Raw genomic sequence first — 7,095 nt, forward strand, 5'->3', positions numbered from 1 at the left:
TTACTTAACTATATTAAATTTTATTTACTGGTCTACGTCCGTAGATCATCTTTAGCGTACACTATTTGGAAAAAAATTTAGCGACTTCAAGCCCAAATAAAATGTAGTAATACTTTTACTTTAATAATAAAAGTCTATAATATTTATTAATTATATGAAATAATTAAAATGAAATATACTTAAATGAATCCCAGAGAAATATTAGTGTCCTATTATTGAGCCGTACAAATATAAACATAAAAAACTATGAAAAAGTATGAACTTCCTAAAATTAAAATAACTAAAGTAAATTTATTTATATCTAATGTTTTCAAATATGTTTTTCTAAATTATATGAATTTAACGACTTAAAAACAAGTTTAAAATTACATTGGCATGTGGCCAGATTATCATTTAGAAATGTTTACAATTGTTTTTAACTATTATTAATATTAAATATTTTTATGTATTTGAATGTATTATTAAATTTATTGATAAAAAAATTTATTTAAAATATCTATTTATAAATCTAACTAATAATTCTATACACAAACATTTAAGGAAATAATAAAATTACTGCAACATGTAACCGAAATGGGTTTGCAATTCGTATACGAGAAAAGCACATGTTGTATTTGAAAGGACATTTATCTAGGGAAGATAATTTTCTACTTATAATAACAGCAAAAGTTCAAATGAAACTGCTGTCGTCAATACAGAATAATTATTACTATAATTGAGCAAAAGACTAGTATTTTTGTCGGGCTCTTATTTTATTATTATGGAAAAGGAGGAATAACTTGCTGGTCTTATTACATTACTTATTTGAAAGCTACTCTTCTTAAGTGTACGTCCTATCTATTTACTATAAAAAATTCAATAAACAAATATCCATAAAGATTTATTTAAGAAATTCTTTCGATAGCAGCCGTGATATACCATCATCAAATAAACATTTGCATATGTTTTCATACCTCTGGCACATCCGACACAAATGTGCTAAATGAAACGGCAAAAGTGCAACATTTCTCAAGTAAATAAATTGAACAGTTTTCAATTATTTTAGATAAAACCAATTCGTGTTTCAGTAATTCAAAATTTAAGAACAATAGTTTTTTATTAAATTTACCATGAGACAGGATAAACTGCAATATGTATATCTACGTGGCTTTTAAATTTTAATATAATTAATTAAATATACTTACTTACTTAGTTGGCCATTACAGACGTGTGTCGTCCTTGGCCGCGTCGAGTAGCCTCCGCCAGTCAGCCCGATTAGTTGCCTTCTGAAGCCAGTTGGTAGTACCGAGCGCCCCAAATCGTTGGTCACCTGGTCCTTCCACCGAAGATGCGGACGTCCTCTACCGCGTTTTCCACCTGCGGGTATCGAATCAAATACCTTTCTAGCCGGAGCACTTTCTTCCATTCGCACGACATGACCAAGCCATTAATTAAATATATATTAATAAATTTGATATAAGGACAGGCTATAGTTAAATAACACAATTTAAAAACAAAATAAAATTTAGTTTCCTCAAAATTTTTTTATTTAAACCAATATTTCGACAATATTTTATAGTCATCTATCTATGTTACAGAAATATTTGAGCAATACTTTAATGTAGATTTATTGTGATAGCTGGTCTGGATATTTTGTTATGATGCTTAAAAAATATTTATCTATTGCCAATATTTCGTTAATAACTTTTCCATCCCACAATATTTTTTTAAATATCTTTTTGTTAAACGCAAGATGAATGACACAATTTTGAATAAACCATGAGGAAATAAGGATTAACATCAAAAGAGTTTTAAATAAAAATGACTTCCCCAACCCAGTTGCCTATGACATCTTGGAACTCACAAGAAAATAACCAACAAAAACGCTTTTTCTTTGAAATGATTTATATTTTAAAATCTCCTTGCTACAGCACCAGGCTCAATTATAAAACTGATATACAAAACGGTGCTCATGTGTATAAAAACATCTTCAACAAATCCTAAAGAGGATAAATATATTATTTCTATATAGGTATACAGGGTGGCTGACGAAAATTGTAACAGTCTAAAATGCTCTATTTTGTTTATTTTTGTTGAATTCAATGAGAGATAAATGAAAACATGCAAAAAGAACTTCAAATTTTTAAGTTAATTTACAGCGCTCAAAAAAAGTATTCGTCATTAACTAAATTTTTACGAAATTTGTAATAACAACAAAACCAAACAAAAAAATGAAAAAATAATAATGCAGTTTTCAACGTTTGTATTTTGTTTATTTGTTTTAACTCTTTTTACTCCAAAAATTTTAAAAATAAAATAGCAAAAAAAGCAATTCTATTGTGGAACACCGAAAATACCGCACACCCAGGGTTCAGAAAAACACTGTGCTGTGCACAAAAATGCAAAACACCACGCACAAATGTTGTGCGATTCTAAATAAAATTTCACACCACAAATGTGATGTGCGAAAATTTTTGTGCACATCTTAAGTGCCACATCTTGTGTGCACAAACAAAACGCACATTTCACACGAGTGTGGTGGAGTGAAATAAAACTCGCACACGCATTCGGTGTTTGTGCCGAAGTTATTTCGCACAGCACATTGTGTGTGCGGCAGCCAACTTGCCCTCGCACACAACGTGTGCAGAAAAGAATACGAGGAGCACATTTTGTGTGCAGACTCGAAAATAAAAATGCACCCAAATGTGCGGAGACGAAATGTCTACTGCACATTTGTGTGAAATGATGATTTAAAAGCGCACAATATTATGACAAATATCGCAGCAAAATAGTACATAAAACTGATTTGTTTTAATTTTGGTCTTAATGCGAAATATTTTATTGAAGAAATAATTTTGTATTTATATTTTAATTTTGAATTTATTATTAGATTTACATTTATTGCTTATATTACTTATTATTTTAAGGTTTATTAATTTAAAACATGAGAATAAAGTTAATTTCACAATGTACTTGAAAACTTTGTTAAATTAAATAGGTACATGAATTTAATAGAGAAAGAGTATTTGTTTCGAAATGTTATAAGTAAAGAGGATCGGTTCTACGGATCGTACTTTGAAAAAATTAAATATATCAATTTTGGACTACTTCATAAAATTTTATTTAATAGTAAGTTGTACACTAAGATTCGTTAGTAAGGTTATAAAAAGCAAATTAAATATTTTTTACAACAACATAAATTAATTTTGTTATTAGATTTCACTTAATTTTTTATCTTTAATTACAGCTTAAATTTAACGAAGTTATTGAAATAATTTAATATCTTAATTTCTTATTAAAAAATATTTAATTTTAATTACATATTTTTTGAAATAAATTTTCATTTAATCTTATTAATAACATTGCTGAAATATTTTTTTCACTTAAATTATATCTTTGGTTACTTAGCACAGTAGAAAGGGCGCTAAAATCCTGCTACCTGTTCAAGAAAATATTTTCCTAATCTTTCGCGTTTTTTAATGAATGTTAGATACTCTACCTAAGTGAATACATATTTTTTGGGCATAAAAACATCTTCCTAAAATATGTTTTTATTTCTTTTAAACTGGTGCAAAACTTTCCAAACAAATACTTTAAGTTCACTTACTATATTTGCATTTAAAAATGCACAAAGTAATATACAAAAAACTAATATTTTAAGTTAAAATACAAATAAGGTTAAGACAGTTATAATTTTTAGTTAACATTACTTAACAAAAATAATTATTTTAAATATTTGTTAATTTATGCAATTTTTAATATAAGTTACAATCCCAACGAACGCAAATATCAATTTTTTCAAAATTTGCAACAGAATAATATTTCTATTTCAAACAAAATTGTGAAGTTCCTGTAATTTTTTCCACCCTTGGGTGCAAACGCAAAATCGCAGATTTGTGCACGTTTGTGCATCGCACATTTGTGCACATTTGTGCACGTTTGAGCAATCGCACATTTGTGCACATTTGTGCAATCGTAATATGAGCAACACACTCGTGTGCAGAGAGAATTGTTTGTCGCACAGTGCGGTGCGAGCATAAAATTTTCTCGCACATCTGATTGTGCACATTTTTGTAAATCAGTCGCACAGCACAAATGTGTGTGCACGAATCTGTGTGCAGAATCATTGCTTTGTGCGATGTGAAATTTGAAATCGCACAACAAATTTGAGTGCGTGCATTTTTTTTCTTAACACCACAAATGTGCGTGTGTATATTTTAAAAATAATTTCCACTCGCACAGTGCAGTGTGCGATTTTGTGCACCACATTCCGAACTCTGCGCACACCCTTCCAGATAAGGCACACGTCGCCACTGCTACAAACGGCTTTGCGGTATTTTGGTCCATTCTCGGTTTAGCGTTTGCGTCAGATGATCGATATTTTGATATTTTTTAGCACCAAATTTATTTTTTAGAATACCCCAGACCGAGAAATATAAATGATTTATATCAGGTGAACACGATGACCATTGTGTTGATGGAAAAAAACAGGAAACGTTGATTCTTGATTGACGCATTGGAATGTCCAACGCTTGCGACCGAAATTCTCATTTACCCAGATCTTTAGTTCTCCCTCCAAAATGATTTCCCGATAGATTTAGGCGTTTATTTTTACCCCATGGTCTATGAACACGAGCGGAGAGCAACCATTAACCATTACGGCGGCCCACACCATCACCGCTTGATTTCTAGTGCCAATCGTATATTTAAACTTTCAGCTGAACTCTTTGACAAGTAAACCCGACATTTTGCTTGTTTACGGACTGCGCAATTACGAATTATGACTCATCAAAAAAACTACATTCGGCAACCCACCATTTCGACCAAACGAACCAACACTTTAGTTCTTTTGATTTTTTTGTTCATCGCTGAGATCATGCACTTTGTTCAACTTCGGCTTTAGACCGAGCTCATTTTCAAAATGTGTTGTATTCTTTCTTGCGATATGTTAAGCACCTTTGCGATTTGATTGCATTTTGTTTTCTTTGGTCCACTTCCTGGGCGTAGGGCAACGATACCAGTATATCGGTATCCAGCTATGGTGCAAGAGACAATTGATTTTTCACATTTGGATGTTGGAGGGCTCAAACGATAGCCACTTGAGTTTTTCTAGCCAAATATATATCAATCACACTATCACGTTTTAACTCCATTACATTACAACACAAATCTCAAAATGCCTTCATTCATTTATAAACAAGACTGTCAAATGAATTAATTTGTGCTTTCTCTCATTATTGGTTTGACACCTAGATCTATGCGAAGTTTTTTGCAATTTTCGTCAGCCACCCTGTATATTTTATGTATATGGGTATATTTTATGTTTTATTTTTAATGTATTGTATAATTATTTCCTTCTTATTTTTTAGCATCTTTATGTACACATGTATTTATGTTTAATTGTTAATGTGTTGCGTGATTATTTCTTTGTTATTTATTATTAAATTATTGCTACATTATAAGAACATTATAGTGCCTTGAAAATGATTATAGAATATAGTCCAAATATTAGTTTAAATAAAAAAACTTTTACAAACCAAATTTTTTCGTTTCTTATTTATTTATTAAAAATGTGTGTTGTTTAACTATTGACTGTTATTAAGTTTAACAATTAGCTCTTCTTAAAAATAAAATTATTATTAAAAAATGTTTTTTATTAAAACTAATAAATTATTAAATATCTAAATATAATAAATTATCACTGCTTATAATTTATATTGTACGTTATGTCGTCCAACGGCATGTAGTCAGGTTGGCCGAGCGGTCTAAGGCGCCAGATTTAAGCTCTGGTTCCCGAGAGGGAGCGTGGGTTCGAACCCCACACCTGACAAAACTTTTTTCATAATTTTTTTTAATTTCTTTTTAATAAAAAATAGGCGTAATTTCATTATATTTTATTTCATTAAAAAATGTAAATAAACTTCGCTAAAAAAATTAAAATATGTATTTGTTTTCTTTAATGTGTATGTATATTTAAATATGTTTATATTTCGTTTATTAAACTGTTTTGTATGTTTTGTTCTTTATTATTTTTCTAATATTTGCGATATTACAATTAAATTTAATTCTAAGAAAAAATGTAAAATATGTACTTATATAATATTCCCTCATTTTAATTATTTTAAGGAATGTTCTTATTCTGAACATTTGAAAAATATTAATTCACTATATATTACAACTAAATTCTGGCTGAGTTCTTCTATATTATTGTTAAAAAGAGTTGTCTTAATTGATCTTATATTAAGTGCTAACTTAAATTGTAAAGCTAACATATTTTTTATTCATTTTGAAATGTTTGTTGATTTTAGACTTCTCTAAGGCCCACAAGTAAAGCTTACGAAGTAAAAGAAGAATTAAAAAATCAAGAAGCTGGATTAGATGTTCATTACAGGGCCCATTAAACCACTGAGGGGTTTCTTTATTGCACATTTCTATTATTAAACTCTTAATGCCAATTGCATCTGTTTTGTTTTTGAATACGTGTTCAAAAACCTCGAAATGTTTACAAAAGAAACATTGAAAAAACTTTGTGATGGCGCAAACAGGGCCCTGTTGCACCAACACTTTTCACTTTGCACTTTGCAAAACTTATGAGTGACTTTTTTTTGCAAAGTAAAAGTGAGAAGCGTTGCACCATTGAGTATAAATATTATAGAGTAGCAATCTCGTACAAGCAAATTTTTGTATGAGGCTGCTGCTGCTGGCAACCTTTTTGCACTCAAAAAACACTCCATTCTCTTCATGTCTTGTTTTCTGAATTGCTTTGGAAATTAAAGTAAAGGGCAAAACGATTCTCTCAAATAACTCTTTTCGTCGTTTGTTATATTGATCAGTGCTTCTGCGAATTTATTAGGAAGGTATATGTAGGAAAAAAATATTACTCTAGTCTTTTTGTGTGCTTTCATATTGCATGTGCACTTTACTAGCATACATACAGTAACGAACAAAATTATTGGCACAGTAAGCAAATTGAACTATTAAAAATCGCATTATTAACAGGATAAAAATAGTGCAAAAGTTCAATTTGCTTGCTGTGCCAATAATTTTGTTCATCACTGTATATGTTTACATATTTCTTTTCTATTTCTCAGCAAGTAGGTATGTTTGTATTAATTT

At 29.7% G+C, this 7,095-nt stretch overlaps 1 non-coding gene across 1 annotated transcript; it reads left to right on the plus strand.

Moving 5' to 3' along the window:
* Positions 1 to 5,725: 5,725 nt before the first annotated feature.
* On the plus strand, positions 5,726 to 5,809 carry Trnal-uaa. The gene has a single exon. It is a non-coding gene; the product is annotated as a tRNA-Leu (tRNA).
* Positions 5,810 to 7,095: the final 1,286 nt, after the last annotated feature.

Source organism: Teleopsis dalmanni, chromosome 2 (genome assembly GCF_002237135.1).
Source record: "Teleopsis dalmanni isolate 2A chromosome 2, ASM223713v2, whole genome shotgun sequence".
Classification (NCBI taxonomy): domain Eukaryota; kingdom Metazoa; phylum Arthropoda; class Insecta; order Diptera; family Diopsidae; genus Teleopsis; species Teleopsis dalmanni.